At 33.2% G+C, this 15,947-nt stretch overlaps 1 pseudogene; it reads right to left on the reverse strand.

Moving 5' to 3' along the window:
- Positions 1-240: 240 nt before the first annotated feature.
- LOC143062601 (monocarboxylate transporter 12-like) lies at positions 241-6,757 on the reverse strand (annotated as a pseudogene).
- Positions 6,758-15,947: the final 9,190 nt, after the last annotated feature.

A 15,947-nucleotide genomic window follows, 5' to 3' on the forward strand; every position in this document is an offset into this window, starting at 1 on the left:
CAAGATATAGATCAAGTTAGCATTTTGTTCCAGTAAAATGAATTCTTAACCGGTAGGGGACTATGTATTGCCATGCAATACTCTCAGAATGCTTGTTTTTTTTTTTAGAATTTACTTATGACTTATTGTTACATGGATCTATATTATTTATATGTTGTTGAATATATTATATTGTCTGTAGTTGGATCACGCCTCTATTATGCTCTTTCCAATAAAATATTGAATTGAATTGAATATTTACCGAACACTAATTCAAATGATTAAATGAGAAATAGTGGAAACAAATACTTTGTATGTTATCAATTCTAGCCTCATTATACGAGACAGTAAAAAAAATATTAATATTTTTTACAGAAAAGATGGATACATATTAAGTTAAGTAGGGTACTGGCCAAATGAGAGCATTATCATCTGTTATGTATTGAGATTAACTTCTATCGTCAGTTCTATTGTGATTTTCTTTGGTCTTAGAACAAACTTGTCTCTTATTGGTATGAGGAACATCAATAATCCAGCAACAACAATCACTGTACCAGCAAAGAAAAATGTGGGATCACAAGTACCAAGTGAGTCTTTAAATGCTCCTGAAAATATATACATCATATGTATATGTATGACTTGAATTAATTGTAAAATATGTTTCGACTAAATATAAACAACATTTAAACTTTACAGTCTACGGTGTATATAAATATATCCCAACTCGTTCGCTATGCGTGTCTGTAGTGACGCTTTAGATTTCAATGAACATAATCTATGTATTACTGGTAAGTTATATAGTCAGGGATTTCGTTACCACAAATTACTTAAAACTTTTACCAAATTCTTCCATAGATATGAATATTCGGTTTTGAAGTTTGGTTGTAAAAAACTTATTTCAAACGGGATAGCACATACTCATTTTTACGGAGATGGTGTTTACCGAGCCCGGAAATTTAGGAAGGATCTGGGTAAACTTATCGATCGTTTAAATAAATTTATTCTAAAAGGTCTGTAATTACATCTTTGAATATTGTTTTTATTGGTATTAATATTGTTTTTGTTATCAGTAAATTAAAATCAAACTAAATATTAATTTTTATATACACGTACATATGCACATTCATGGCTCTACAATCTGTCGATACCTGTATCTGGGCATTGCACAAGGTCATGTTTTTCTCTGATTGTTTATGACGTCTCTACACTAAATCCATTGGATGTTGGATGTGAACTGATTGCTATTTTAGTCTTAGATGCATGATTTTTTTATTAGTTGTTATTGGCTTTGACCAGTAACTGCGAGTACTCTCAGATCTGTACTTAGTGTCGTTTTGTTGTGGTGATCTATAAGTACCCGTCCACGTCCACTCTGTGTTTTTGTTAGATGTATTTCTATTTGTATCCATCTGATGAGTCAATCCTTTTTCGACTGATTTTCATAGTTTGTTCTTATGTTGTACTGTTACACCACTGTCCCAGGTTAGGGGAGGGTTGGCGCCTTCAAACGAGTTTAACCCCGCCACATTCTATATGTGCATGTCCAAAGTCAGGAGCCTGTAATTCAGTGGTTGTCGTTTGTGGCTGTGTAACATATTTGTTTTTCGTTCATTATTTTTTACATAAACTAGGCCGTTAGTTTTCTCGTTTGAATTGTTTTACATTTTTCATTTCGGGGCCTTTTATAGTGGACTATGCGGTATGGATTTTGCTCATTGTTGAAGGTCGTACGGTGACCTATAGTTGTTAATTTCTGTGTCATTTGGTACCTTGTGGAGAGTTGTCTCTTTGGCAAACATACCACATCTTATTTTTAGCTCACCTTTCATAAAAGGAAATGTGAGCTTTTGCCATCACTTGGCGTCCGTCGTCGTCCGTCGTCGTCGTCCCTCCGTCGTCGTCGTCTGTCCGTCGTCGTCGTCGTCGTAAACTATTTCAAAGATCTTCTCCTCTGAAACTACTGAACCAATTCAAACCAAACTTCATCTGATTGATTCCTAGGGTATTTAGAATAAAGTTTGTGTTTTAATTCCCATTTCATCAAAAAAACATGGCCGCCATGGCTAAAAATAGAATATAGGTGTAAAATGCAGTTTTTGGCTTATATCTCAAAAACTAAAGCATTTAGAGCAAATCTGACAGAGTAAAAATGTTCAATAGGTGAAGATCTATCATCCCTGAAATTTTCAGAAGAATCAAACAACCCATTGTTGGGTTGCTGCCACTTAATTGGTAATTTTAAGAAAATTTTGCAGTTTTTGGTCATTATCTTGAATATTATTATAGATAAAGAGAAACTGTAAACAGCAAAAATGTTCAGCAAAGTGAGATCTACAAATAATTTCATATGACCAAAATTGTCAATTGACCCCTTAAGGAGTTATTGTCCTTTAATGACAATTTTACACAATTTGTTCATCATATTTGCTAACTTTAAAAAATCTTCTCCTCTGAAACTACTGAACCAATTTCCACCAAACTTAAGCTGAATTATCATTAAGGTGTCCAGAATAAAGTTTGTGTTTTATTTTCTGTTTTGTCAAAAAATATGGTTGCCATAGCTAAAAATAGAGCATAGGGGTAAAATGCAGTTTTGGGCTTATATCTCAAAAACTAAAGCTTTTATAGCAAATTTGACAGGTGTTTATTATGTCAAGATCCATCAGCTGACACAGAAATTAACAACTATAGGTTACTGTACAGCCTTCAACAATTAGCAAAGCATAATAACCAATTTGGTTTTTGACCCCTTAGAATATTGGCCTTTTAACTCAACTTTACACAATTAGTTCATCATGTTGTTTAACTTTTAAAATATTCTCCTCTGAAACTTATAAACCAATTTGAGCCAAACTAAGGCTAAAGGATCCATATTGTGTTTAGTATATATCTATTTTTTTTTAAAACATGGCCGCCATGGCTAAGGAGAACATAGGGATAATATATACAGTGTTGGGCTTTAAAAATCTCAAAAACTAAAGGAGTTGAAGCAAAACAGGTAAGGGTTGAAAATATTCAGCAGATCAAGATTTATCTGTCAAGTAATAATAAGTAACTATATTTGATATGTGCGTACCTTGCAAGGTCCTCGTGTATGTCAGTCAGTTTTCACATGACCTTGACCTCATTCCATGGATCAGTGAACAAAGTTAAGTTTACAGGGTTAAGTCCATATCACACAAACTATAAGCAATAGGTCTTCTATATTTGGTGTGTGGAATGATTGTAAGGTGTACATGTCCAACTGGCAGGTGTCATCTGACCTTGACCTCATTTTCATGGTTCAGTGGTCAAAGTTAAATTTTTGTGTTTTGGTCTATTTCGCAGATACTATTAGCATTCAGTCAATTATATTTGGTGTATGGAATGATTGTAAGGTGTACATGTCCAACTGACAGGTGTCATCTGACCTTGACCTCATTTTCATGGTTCAGTGGTCAAAATTAAATTTTTGTGTTTTGGCCTATTTCTCAGATACTATTAGCATCCAGTCAATTATATTTGGTGTATGGAATGTGTGTAAGGTGTACATGTCTGTCTAGCAATAATCATCTGACCTTGACCTCATTTTTATGGTTCATTGGTTAAAGTTAAATCATCAATGATTTGGTCTTTTTATCAGATACTATAGCGATAGTAGAACTATATTTGGTGTAGGGAATAATTGTAAGGTGTGTATGTCTGTTTAGTAAGTGTACGTTGATCTTGACCTAATTTTCATGGTTCATTGGTCAAAGTTATTTTTTATGAGGTTATTTCTGAGATACTTTTAGCAATAGGTAAACTCGATTTGTTGTATGGAATGAGTGTATTAACTACATTTATGTCTGAAAGGGTTTATCTCGCCTTCATCTCAAGTACAGTTAATTTAATGTAATGCTTGGGGTATACAATGTTTTTTTTATACTTTCATCATAAATTATATTATGAACACGAGACAAACGAGACATTTCAGTGTGTCCACTCTTGTTTTTGCTTTTGAAGAAGATATGACAGAATCGAAGAACCATCTATATAAATTGAAAACCCAAAATAATCATTGTTGGAAGATTTAAGCAAAAAATTTAAGGTGAGCGATTCAGGCTCTTGAGAGCCTCTTGTTATATTTACACTTTTTTTGTGTTTTAAGATTTGCAATTTTTTAATGTTTTTCATTGTGCTTTTCTAAGGAAATGATTTTTATTATTGAAATTGGACTTTTGGGGAATATCTTTAGAAATCTACATGTATGTGCTACTATTTCTCCCTTTTTCATATATAAATCTATTGAATAAAAGCTTTCAAATATCAAAGATCTAATCAATCTTATTAAATTTAAAAACAACTGTCATATTTGTTTTCTTTCTTCTAATTTGTAGTATTTTATGTTTTACTACAAATAAATAAGGGGTGTCAATATGTAAACTAACAAAAGCTCTGTATGTAAACTTATCTTAGAACGTGGACTAGAAATGCTCTGTAAATTAACTCAACATCAAATGTGGCCATAAAAAATCTCTATAGGCAACCCACCTTGAATAGTGGATAAATAACAACCTTGTAGATAGTCTACCCTAAATTCATGGACTTGTAATAGCTCTATAGGTTTACTCACCTCCAAGCGGTGGACCAATTATAGATCCTACACCATTACTGAGCATCAAATATCCGAAACCATCACCCAAAGCTTTTTCACCCAGCAGGTCAACTGTAAAAATGACTAGTAGTCCTAAAATTCCTTCAAATCCAAGTCCATTTAAAAACATTATCAATGACAAAATTTCAACTGATTGAAAAATTTTAAACGGCAAGAACATTAACAATATTCCTACTGCAATATTCAATGATATATACATAGACAATCTACTTAGGCTTTGTATGTTTCCCAATCCTCCACCAATTATACAACCAAAGAAACAACCAACTTCACCAAAGGTTAAAATAGTAGCTGCATTATCTTTGGGTCAATCCCATTGATACGAAGTACTCTGGGACAAGGATCCAAGAAATTGCAACTCCCATATTCAAAAGTATGTTATTAAGAAAGAAAATAAAGAAAGAAAAGTCACATATTAACACATAGCAATGCTTTAAACTTTTTTCAGCTGCAGGCTCAGAATTTTCCATTAATTTTGTGACTTTGCAATTTTCCTGAACTGATTTGTCATTCTCTAATATACATGTGTGACCATTGTAATTCTCACATTTACCATTGATCCTCATGTGGTGAATATCAGGATTATTTGTTTGTTTGTCAAGTATATTGATGATTGCCAACACTGACTTCTGTTCTTTTCTGTCTGGTTTTTCTGCCAGTGGAAATAACAAAGCAGAAAATACAATACAATGTAAACTGAGTCCAGCGAGGATGAAAACTGACCCCTTCCAGCCATAATACTGGATCAAACTGTGTACTGATAATGGAAAAACTACTGCTCCTACGCCAGATCCACTTGCTGCTACACCAGCAGCAAGACTACGATGTTTATTGAAATACAGGCCTGCTAACACACTTGATGGTAGGTATACCATAGCAAATCCTAAACCTGTTAAAAAAAGGGATATATCAAGAGCCAAAATATTTTCCATGCAATCGCAACAGTAGTAAATTCTTTATTGCTTTCATATCATGTTACAATTTGTATTATTACTCAAAGAATGATAATTCCCATTTGACAAATAAATCTATTTACAGGAAAATTGCAACAACTGCCAATATCTTATTTGAGACCAAGTGTCATTAATATTGAAATATGAGTAACATCTTAATCAAAAATATATTTTCAGCAAATTATCTTCAATCCAGTGATATCTTTTCGGTCATGGCTCAGTTTTGACAAGTTAATGACATCATTGTGACATCACAAATGAAGTGAAAATTAATGTGATTACAGTATAATTGCCCTCACCTGTAAAGATTCCATATATAATATACAGATAGATAATATTATCTAAAAATGGAACATACAGCAAACTAGTAGTACTGAGTAAACTACCAATGACAGCTACTCTTCTGTAACTCATATGTCTCATCAGTAAACTCAGAAAAGGACCTGCAAGTAATTATGTCATATAAGTCAACTCACATATAAGGTCCATTATGCAATCAAATATGTCATTTAAGTAAACTCATAAAAGCACCTACTAGTAAATATGTCATTTAAGTAAACTCTCATAAGGACCTGTAATCAAATATGTCATTTAAGTAAACTCACACAAGGACCTGTAATTAAATATGTCATTTAGGTAAACTCACATAAGGACCTGCAATTAAATATGTCATTTAAGTAAACTCACATAAGAACCTGCAATTAAATATGTCATTTAAGTAAACTCACATAAGAACCTGCAATTAAATATGTCATTTAAGTAAACTCACATAAGAACCTGCAATTAAATATGTCATTTAAGTAAACTCACATAAGGACCTGTAATCAAATATGTCATTTAAGTAAACTCACATAAGGACCTGCAAGTAAATATGTCATTTAAGTAAACTCACATAAGGACCTGCAAGTAAATATGTCATTGAAGTAAACTCACATTAGGATCTGAAATTAAATATGTCATTTAAGTAAACTGACATAAGGATCTGAAATTAAATATGTCATTTAAGTAAACTCACATAAGGATCTGAAATTAAATATGCCATTTAAATAAAATCACATAAGGATCTGCAATTAAATATGTCATTTATGTAAACTCACATAAGGACATGTAATTAAATATGTTATTTAAGTAAACTCACATTAGGATCTGAAATTAAATATGTCATTTATGTAAACTCACATAAGGACATGTAATTAAATATGTTATTTAAGTAAACTCACATAAGGATCTGCAATTAAATATGTCATTTAAGTAAAACTCACATAAGAACCTGCAATTAAATATGTCATTTAAGTAAACTCACATAAGAACCTGCAATTAAATATGTCATATAAGTAAACTCGCATAAAGACCTGTAATATATTTGATTGCAGGTTCTTATGTGAGTTTACTTAAAAACTCACATAAGAACCTGCAATCAAATATGTCATTTAAGTAAACTCACAGATTTAAAGATACCCCTGATTTGACGTATGTTCAGCCAGAAGGGAATTACTACTTTAAAAATTCAGATACTTTTCATAAATTAAAACCATGTTACGTTAATATCTTCGACTGTTTAAAGACACCTGCTACAAGTTAATCAACACCTATCATTTCTTCTTGTAAACATTAAAAAGGAAAAAGGAGCACGTGTAAGACATGTAATATGTTAATCACACTCCTGATTTTACCAGTAACTTAACAGGAAAAACGTATTATACTAAATCTTTAAAGCCTCTGGACTGTTCCACGGACAATGTCGTGTACGGAATTGAATGTACTTTGTGTGGACTACTTTATGTTGGTGAAACTCGACAAACGTTGCGTAAAAGGATGAATCAACACCGGTCTGATAATAAAGATCCGCAATTCAGGGTTCTTTATAACCATTTTAATCAACCGGACCATGATCCTTCTTTGTCTATGAAAGGACGCATCATCGAGAAAATTTATCACCACACCAATAGTCCTATACTTAGTACTCTTTTCCGAAAAGATAGAGAAATTTTCTGGATAAGGGAACTAGGTACTGCAATGCCATATGGTTGCAATGATAATATCAAAGGAGTAGGAAATTTGTCAAGTCCAGCCTGCAGTGATGTTAATGTAATGAGCTTATTTAATACTACCTTACGACACCAACGTAGACATGGACAAAACCATTACCATCGGCCTAATGTAAAAAAAGTCTTCCAAATCTAGATCGCCCTCTGGGAGCTTTGATGACCTTCTTTCACATCTTCATCATCCGCTAGGGTAACATTTCATTAGAACTATTCTTTTTTCACTGCCTGTTACTTTTCTAAAATGTTTAAAGGATTATGCACTTGAAAAAGGATGCATAAATACATTTTCTCCAATATACAGACTTGTCAGTATAATTTGTGATGTAGCTCTTTTCCGTCTTTTTAAACCAGTAAGATCGGAACCTTTACATGAGGAAAAGAGGAAATTCCTTCCTGTTTACTTTACCAATAGAGGAATTGATGCAATCAACATCAGCAACGTTCTACATCACAAGGAGGTAACATATAAAATTCCAATTTATTTTCAAAATCAGTCTGTTCCTATTGTATCATACAGCTACACCAAAACCATTGCACCCAAAATATTTTATTATAAGCAAGCATTGATTTAAAACAACACCTAAAAAAACCTCTGACATGTGACTGTTCCCACTCGCCTTTAATATAATTACAGCCCCTCTGGCCATGTTACCGGTATTACTGGGGATCTAAACATAATTCAACATGAAAATCTCCGAAAGGTGATTTCTCATGGTCCTAAGTTTAGAGAACCCCAACACATCAATTGGAACCATAACTTCAAAATAATTATGGATTCCATTGAGGACTACGCCAGAGCATGGGCTAAACGAGAAGAAGTTGAACTGGACACTTTGTCAGAATGGGTCAAAACAATCAGGGTTCTGATAAAACGTCGCATTCATAAGTTGAAAAAGTGTGTGAATGATCTACCAAAGTCCGTTTTCAGAGACAAAGAGGCTGTGAAATGTCTATCATCTCTTCATGATAAGTACGTTGTTGTTCCTGCGGACAAAGCTTCAAATAATATTGTCTTTGTATGTAAATCGTACCACTACGAGTGTCTTGTAAAAGAATTAGGAATAAATGAGCACTCAAGTAATCCCACATACAAAGACATATCATTTGACAAGGATGAGATTTTGGCGAATCATAAGTCCTTCATGACTTCAATGAACATTGCATTGAACAACAAATCGGAGGACTTACCTTGTTTGTATTGGATACCTAAGCTTCACAAAATTCCGTACAAACAACGGTACATTGCCGGCTCATCTGCATGTTCGACTAAAGAATTGTCCATTAGATATACCAAAATTCTGTCCGCAGTGAAAGAGGGTCTTCAGAAATACTGTGAAACTGTTTACTAGCGTAGTGGTATTAACCATATGTGGATTCTAAAAAACTCTAAAGAACTTCTAGATAATTTTAAATCTCGATCTATTTCTGAAATTAGTTCTATCAAAACTTTTGATTTTTCAACCTGTATACCACCATTCCCCATGTGAAATTGAAAAACCGTCTAAAAGAAATAATCCACAACGCTTTTCAACATAAAAACGGTAGCATACGCTATACATTTATTACTTTGGGATACCATACGGCATATTTTGTTAATAGTGAACAAAAAGGTAAAACATGCAACACAGAGGAACAAGTGATCAGTATGCTGGAGTTTCTTATTGACAACATATTTGTTGAATTTGGAGGTAGACTTTTTCAACAAAAAGTCGGCATTCCTATGGGAACGAACTGTGCGCCTCTCCTTGCCGACCTCTTCTTATTTTCATATGAATTGGAGTTCCTTCAAACACTTGTCAAAAACAAGAAAATCAAAGAAGCCAGGTCATTTAATTTCACTTTCAGATATATTGATGATGTTCTTTCCATCAACAATCCAAACTTTTCTGATTGGATTCCATTGATATATCTCCCGGAACTTGAAATTAAAGAAACAACAGACACGGCTTCCTCCGCCTCATTTTTAGACCTATACTTCGAATTTGACACACACGGTCATCTCAGTACCAGAATCTATATATGACAAACGAGACGATTTTAATTTTGAAAATTATCAATTTCCCCCACCTTAGTAGCAATATACCAACTTCACCTGCATATGGGATATACATTTCCCCAACTTATTCGGTATTCAAGAGCTTGCAGCTCCTACTCAGACTTTGTAAAACGTCACCAGTGTCTGAGCAGAAAGATGATGAACCAGGGGTATGTCAAAGAACGTCTCGTCATTTTTCTAAAACAAAAGTTCATCGGAAGGTACCAAGACCTTGTTGATAAATATTCCGTATCAGCTTCACAAATAATACACGATGATCTTGAAGTATAGATTCTAGGTACTGACGTTGTTTATCATCTTAATAACGTGTTATACTATTCTTTTATTTGTCTTTATGAATATTACTTTTACTGTTTAGTTTGTTTTTATTGATATCTATTTGACGTGGCTCGGTACTTGTACATCCCGTCAGTGTTTTAATGTTCTTTGATAATTCTTGTATTCTTGTCTTTCATTTTTGCTAATGTGCTTTGTCTATATGTATGGCAAGCCGTTTTTATTTTTATTCAATTTCAAGATATCTTAGACTTAGAAAGTAAATAAGATATCTAACAAATTATATAAGATATCTTGTATTCTATATAAGATATCTTATTTAATTTCAAGTAAATAAGATATCTTATGTACTTATAAAGTAGGGATGGTAACGAGTATTCGAGTACCCGTGTACAGTTTTAATACTCGAATACTCGTTTGCCTGTAAACATCTTGAGATATTTCTCTTCACATTTCCACTCACTTTAGTTTCGTTGAAACACAACATAAATATGTTTATCCTGAAGATACTATTTCTTATAGTAGTACCAGCAAGTCCTTTCCTTCCTAGGGAATGTTTTCATGTGCACAACTTGTAACAAAAATAAAAACAAAATCAAAGTGACCAGCGATGAACCCTACGCAACTGATAAGAGACATTTTTAACGGTGTTTGTACACGGATCAAAACTTTCATGGATTAATAAGTAACTCATCACAAGCCGTAAAAACTTACCTTTGTTTGTTAATCAAGACTTCTATGTAAACGTGTAAATTAATTTAATTACTTTGTATTTGAAACATAACTATCATTGATCATCATTGTTTAATTTACAATTTAAAGATAGGCGAAAGTACGAGAGCGACATTCAAACCCAAAAGTCCAATATAAACTGACAACGTCATGGCTAAAAAAGAAATCAGACAAACGAAAGTGCAAAAAAATAAAACACAGAAAAAGTAAGACTGAGCAACACGAAAAAAAGTCCAATATTGTTGTTGACATATTAATGGACAAGTTGTATTATAAAAAATACCAGCTCCTCAGGAACAGATGATTCATATTTTGTCTTCTTTGTCGGAATTTGTATGTAAATTTTTGATTTTATTAGGGCCCCGCCGACGGCGGGTCGCCCTATAGTGATCAGTCTGTCCGTCCGTCCGTCCGTAACACTTTCGTGTCCGCTCCATATCTAGAGAACCGTTATGATTTCATACTTAATACTTAACATGATTATTAACCAACACCAGAGGGTGTGTCATGTTGTATGTACAACTTCCTAGGTCAAAGGTCAAGGTCAAAAACTTTGGTTTCAGTTGACAACCCCGTGTCCTGTGGTGAAGATCGTGTCCGCTCCATATCTAGATAACCATTATGATTTCAAAGTTTATACTTGACATACATTTTAACAACCACCAGAGGGTGTGTCATGATGTATGTACAACTTCCTAGGTCAAAGGTCAAGGTCAAAAACTTTGGTTTCGAGTTGACAATCCTGTGTCCTGTGGTGAAGATCGTGTCCGCTCCATATCTAGATAATCGTTATGATTTCAAAGTATATACTTGTCATACATTTTAACCACCACCAGAGGGCGTGTCATGATGTATGTACAACTTCCTAGGTCAAAGGTCAACGTCAAAAAAACTTTGGTTTCAGTTGACAACCCTGTGTCCTGTGGTGAAGATTGTGTCCGCTCTATATCTTGAGAACCGTTATGATTTCAAATATTATACTTGACATCCATTTTAACCAACACCAGAGGGTGTGTCATGATGTATGTACCACTTCCTAGGTCAAAGGTCTGTCTGTCTGTTGGTCTGTCCATCGCTAACAAATTTGATCCACATTATATTTTGAGAGGACAGCTGTTATTATTTCATACTTTATACCTGACAAACATTTTCAACTTAACATATATATTAACCAACACAAGAGAATGTGTCATAATGTATGCATCCTAGGTCTAAGATCAGTCTGTCGGTCTGTCCATCCGTTCGTTGTTCTTAACAAATTGTGTCCGCTCTACCTCTCGAGAACCATTAATATTTCATACTTTATACTTGGTGGGTCATAATATATTGAAGGCATAATTCTAAAAATATGTGACAAATATCAATTGGGCAGCACCTTTAAACATATTGTTCAAACATCAATCCATATATCCAGAAGTCACCTTAGAGTAGTAAACAATGAGTTCACATCATGCAGTTATATCACTATTATACTATGAAAGTAAGATGAGAATATTTATCAGTTTTAAATTAAAATCTTAGATCAAAATCACACATGAGACTATGTAATAACTTCAAATAATGCTTCATATCAGATTATCCATACAACTTATTTACCCCACGTTATTGACAGCGGGGCCCACAGAGATGGCTCCCATCTCAATGATATCTAGTTGGAATTTGGTTCATGAACACGTACACAAACAATAATTGCTATTATAATAGGTTATTTGTAGAAACGGCAGTCGGTAATTTATTGTTCAATTCAAACAAAAAACAGAGGATCAAGCTATGTTTGTAGTACTTTGTCTTTCGTTAATATGTTTATGAAAGGTAATCACAAAAACACTGCATCCCACCTAAAATCTAAACTTTTCAATAGACGTTTAAGATTCATCTGAGTACTCGCGAGTTCTCGAGTATCATGACCGAGTAACCGAGTATTAAATTTCAGATGTTTTGACATCCCTATTATAAAGATATCTTTTAACCTAAATAAGATATCTTGTTTAGGTTATAAGATATCTTATATATTTTTAAAGATACCTTTTAAACAAATGCTTAATAAGATATCTTTAAAAGTATATAAGATATCTTATTTACTTTATAAGATATCTTATTAGCAATACACGATATCTTATAAAATTGATTTATAAGATATCATTTTGAGTTTGTAAGATATCTTATTTAATATATAAGATATCTTTTTTAATATATAAGATATCTTATTTAGTTATAAAGATATCTTATTCATTTATAAAGATATCTTATTTAGTTATATAGATATCTTATTTAGTTATACAGATATCTTATTTAGTTATAAAGATATCTTTTTTAGCTTTTCAGCTATCTCTATATAGTATTGATTTAAAAATATATCGTTTTAGTTTATATGACAATTGATTAAATATAAAAAATATCTTATTTAATATATAAGAAATCTTATAAAGTATGTAAGATATCCTAATAACTTCAAATGGATAGTATATCTAATAATCATGAAACATTACTAAAATTGAGAATGGAAATGTGTCAAACAGACAACAACCCAACCTAAGAGCAGAAAATAGCCCTAGGTTTGACCTTATTTGAAACATATGTTGCAAGTATTTTGAACTATGGTTGTGAAATTTGGGGGTATCATAAGTCACCAGATATTGAAAGGGTTTATATGTATTTTTTTTTAATGTATACTGAAAGTAAAAAAAGAGTCCTGTTAATAATATGGTATATCATAAACTGTACAAAATATTGAAAGAACTAAACAATCCTAAATACATAAAATTAGCTAAGAAACTACGATGCTAATTTTTAACATTTTTATGTATGGCATACTCTGCGATTGTATGGCTGATATAGTACATACGGAAGCCTGGAGCTGCCTTGTATTATTGTTTATAACTAAACCATATATGATAATTATCGCGATAATATTTTGTATATTGCAATACGACGCCTTATTTATCGCAATATTTCGCTATATTTAACAACAAGGCACTTTATTTAGCACAATGATTTTTTATATTTAACAGTAAGAAGAGTTAATTATCGCAAGAATTTGCTTTATGTAATAAGACGACTTATTTATCGCAATAGTTTCGCTATATCTAACAACAAGGCACCATATTTAGAGCAATGTATTGCTATAATTAAAACGAAGAAGCCTTATTTGTCGTTATTATTTGCTATAAATAACAAGACGCCTTATTTATCGCAATATTTCGCTATATCTAACAACAAGACGTCTTAGTTATCGCAATGATTTGCTCTAGACGCCTTAGTTATCGCAAGATTTTGATTTTAATATATATTCCCACACTTCAGACTGAAAGATGGCAGACGTAAGTTTTAAACACAGGCACTTCAGAGTCGATGATGAGACAACGCCAAATTCCCAAGACAGGTACAATGTATCAGTGGCCAAGTACAGCTTGTCCAAGGACATAATATGTAGCCAATATAAAAACAATATATATGCGCACCCTTTTATTAACAATGCAGCTGTTTATAATGAAGATTTAAGAGTGAGACTGTACTTAAAAAAATATTGCAGACAATTTGATTGACGGGAGCAAAAATCAACAGAATTAAAAACTTTCTTTTTGTGATTTTATTCAGCAACAAATTAAACTATTTATTTTTTGATAACTAAGAAGATATATGTTTTTTAAACGGAATGTCATATTTCATTCCCCTCTTATTTTCAAGGGAAATCAACAATTTGTTTACTTCCCCTCCCCTTTCCCCTAATGCTTTCCCCCTGTCCAGGAAAAATGAATTGACATTTCCTATTAAATAATCATTTTGTTTATATAGATTAGACCGTTGGTTTTCCCGTTTGAATGGTTTTACACTAGTAATTTGGGGCCCTTTATAGCTTGTTGTTCGGTGTGAGCCAAGGCTCCGTGTTGAAGGCCGTACTTTAACCTATAATGGTTTAATTTTTAAATTGTCGTCTCATTGGCACTCACACCACATCTTCCTATATCTATTAATAAAATGCTATTTGATTTTCGTTAAAATTTAGTTTGTAACAGAATCTAGGACTTATACATTTCTCTAAAAGACGAAGCATGCGGTTATATTTGTTTTTATTGTTCTTTTTTCAATTACCGCGTACACGTATGAGGCTATAAGGTCACCATTCATGAAGATATGAAGGTGTTTTGCAGATATTAGAATAATGTGAAAAAAGTGAGTCTTGAAGCGAGGCCAAAAAATATAGTTGAAATAATATAGTGGTGATGAAATATAAAGAAAATATTGTTTTATTGTTGCATGGTTGTTAAACGTCCAGTGGCAAATAGTTGATGCATGTTTAGGTCGAATATAATAAAGATCAATAGGCAGTAAAGTGAAAAAGTAAAAAACGTAAAACATATCGAAATATAGAAACGATGATATCTGAACCCCCCCCCCCCAACAAAAAAAAACAAACAAAAAAAACCAAAAAACACCCAAACAAACAAAACAAACCTAGCACCCACTCACACTCGCATATATATATATACATATACATAAAAAAAAAATGGTTCATGGTGCCCCCCCCCCCCGACATCTAGGTCCTGGATCCGCCCCTGAAGTTCGTGTCATGACGTCGCTGATATACAAAATCTTTTAGGGTTATGGATTTTATTCACCTTCTATGGGCCCCCTTTCTAGGGTCGCCTCGATAGTTAACCGTATTTATAACCAGGGCCTTCCCAGTTTCTATACTAACTTAGAATAGAAGGTCCCTGCATGGAATATCGAATAATTTATCGCACGCAGGACTTTTCTGTGGCGTTTTGTTGAAAATGGACCGATCATCATTAGGCAGCAACCATTTGATTTTCTGGGGGGGGGGGGCTATGGTTTTTTTTGGAAAAAAAAGTTTGTTTCCAGTTTTTGGAGAAAAAAATAATTTGTTTTTGATTCTGAGAAAAAAAAATTGTTTGTTTCACTCTCAGCTGCCGCTATATGTAATGCTAAAATTGAAAGAAAAAAAATTGTTTTCGACTTGTCGCGAAAAAAATAGATTGTTTTTCGCCGCAGGCGAAAAAAATAATTTGTCCAGAAAAAAAAACCATAGCCCCCCCCAGAAAATCAAATGGTTGCTGCCTTAACAGTAGATGTGACGCCATGATCCGTCATGGACCCTCGCACCCCCCATGAAATCTACTATAACCCCTGATCGGACCTGATCCATAGGAGCTAGGTTACCACGTGATGGCTTTGACCCAATCAAATCGTATTTACTTTTCGATCCATTTCGGTGATTTCTACACGTTCTTCTCTCTATTGACGTC

Source organism: Mytilus galloprovincialis, chromosome 2, assembly GCF_965363235.1.
Source record: "Mytilus galloprovincialis chromosome 2, xbMytGall1.hap1.1, whole genome shotgun sequence".
Classification (NCBI taxonomy): Eukaryota; Metazoa; Mollusca; class Bivalvia; order Mytilida; family Mytilidae; genus Mytilus; species Mytilus galloprovincialis.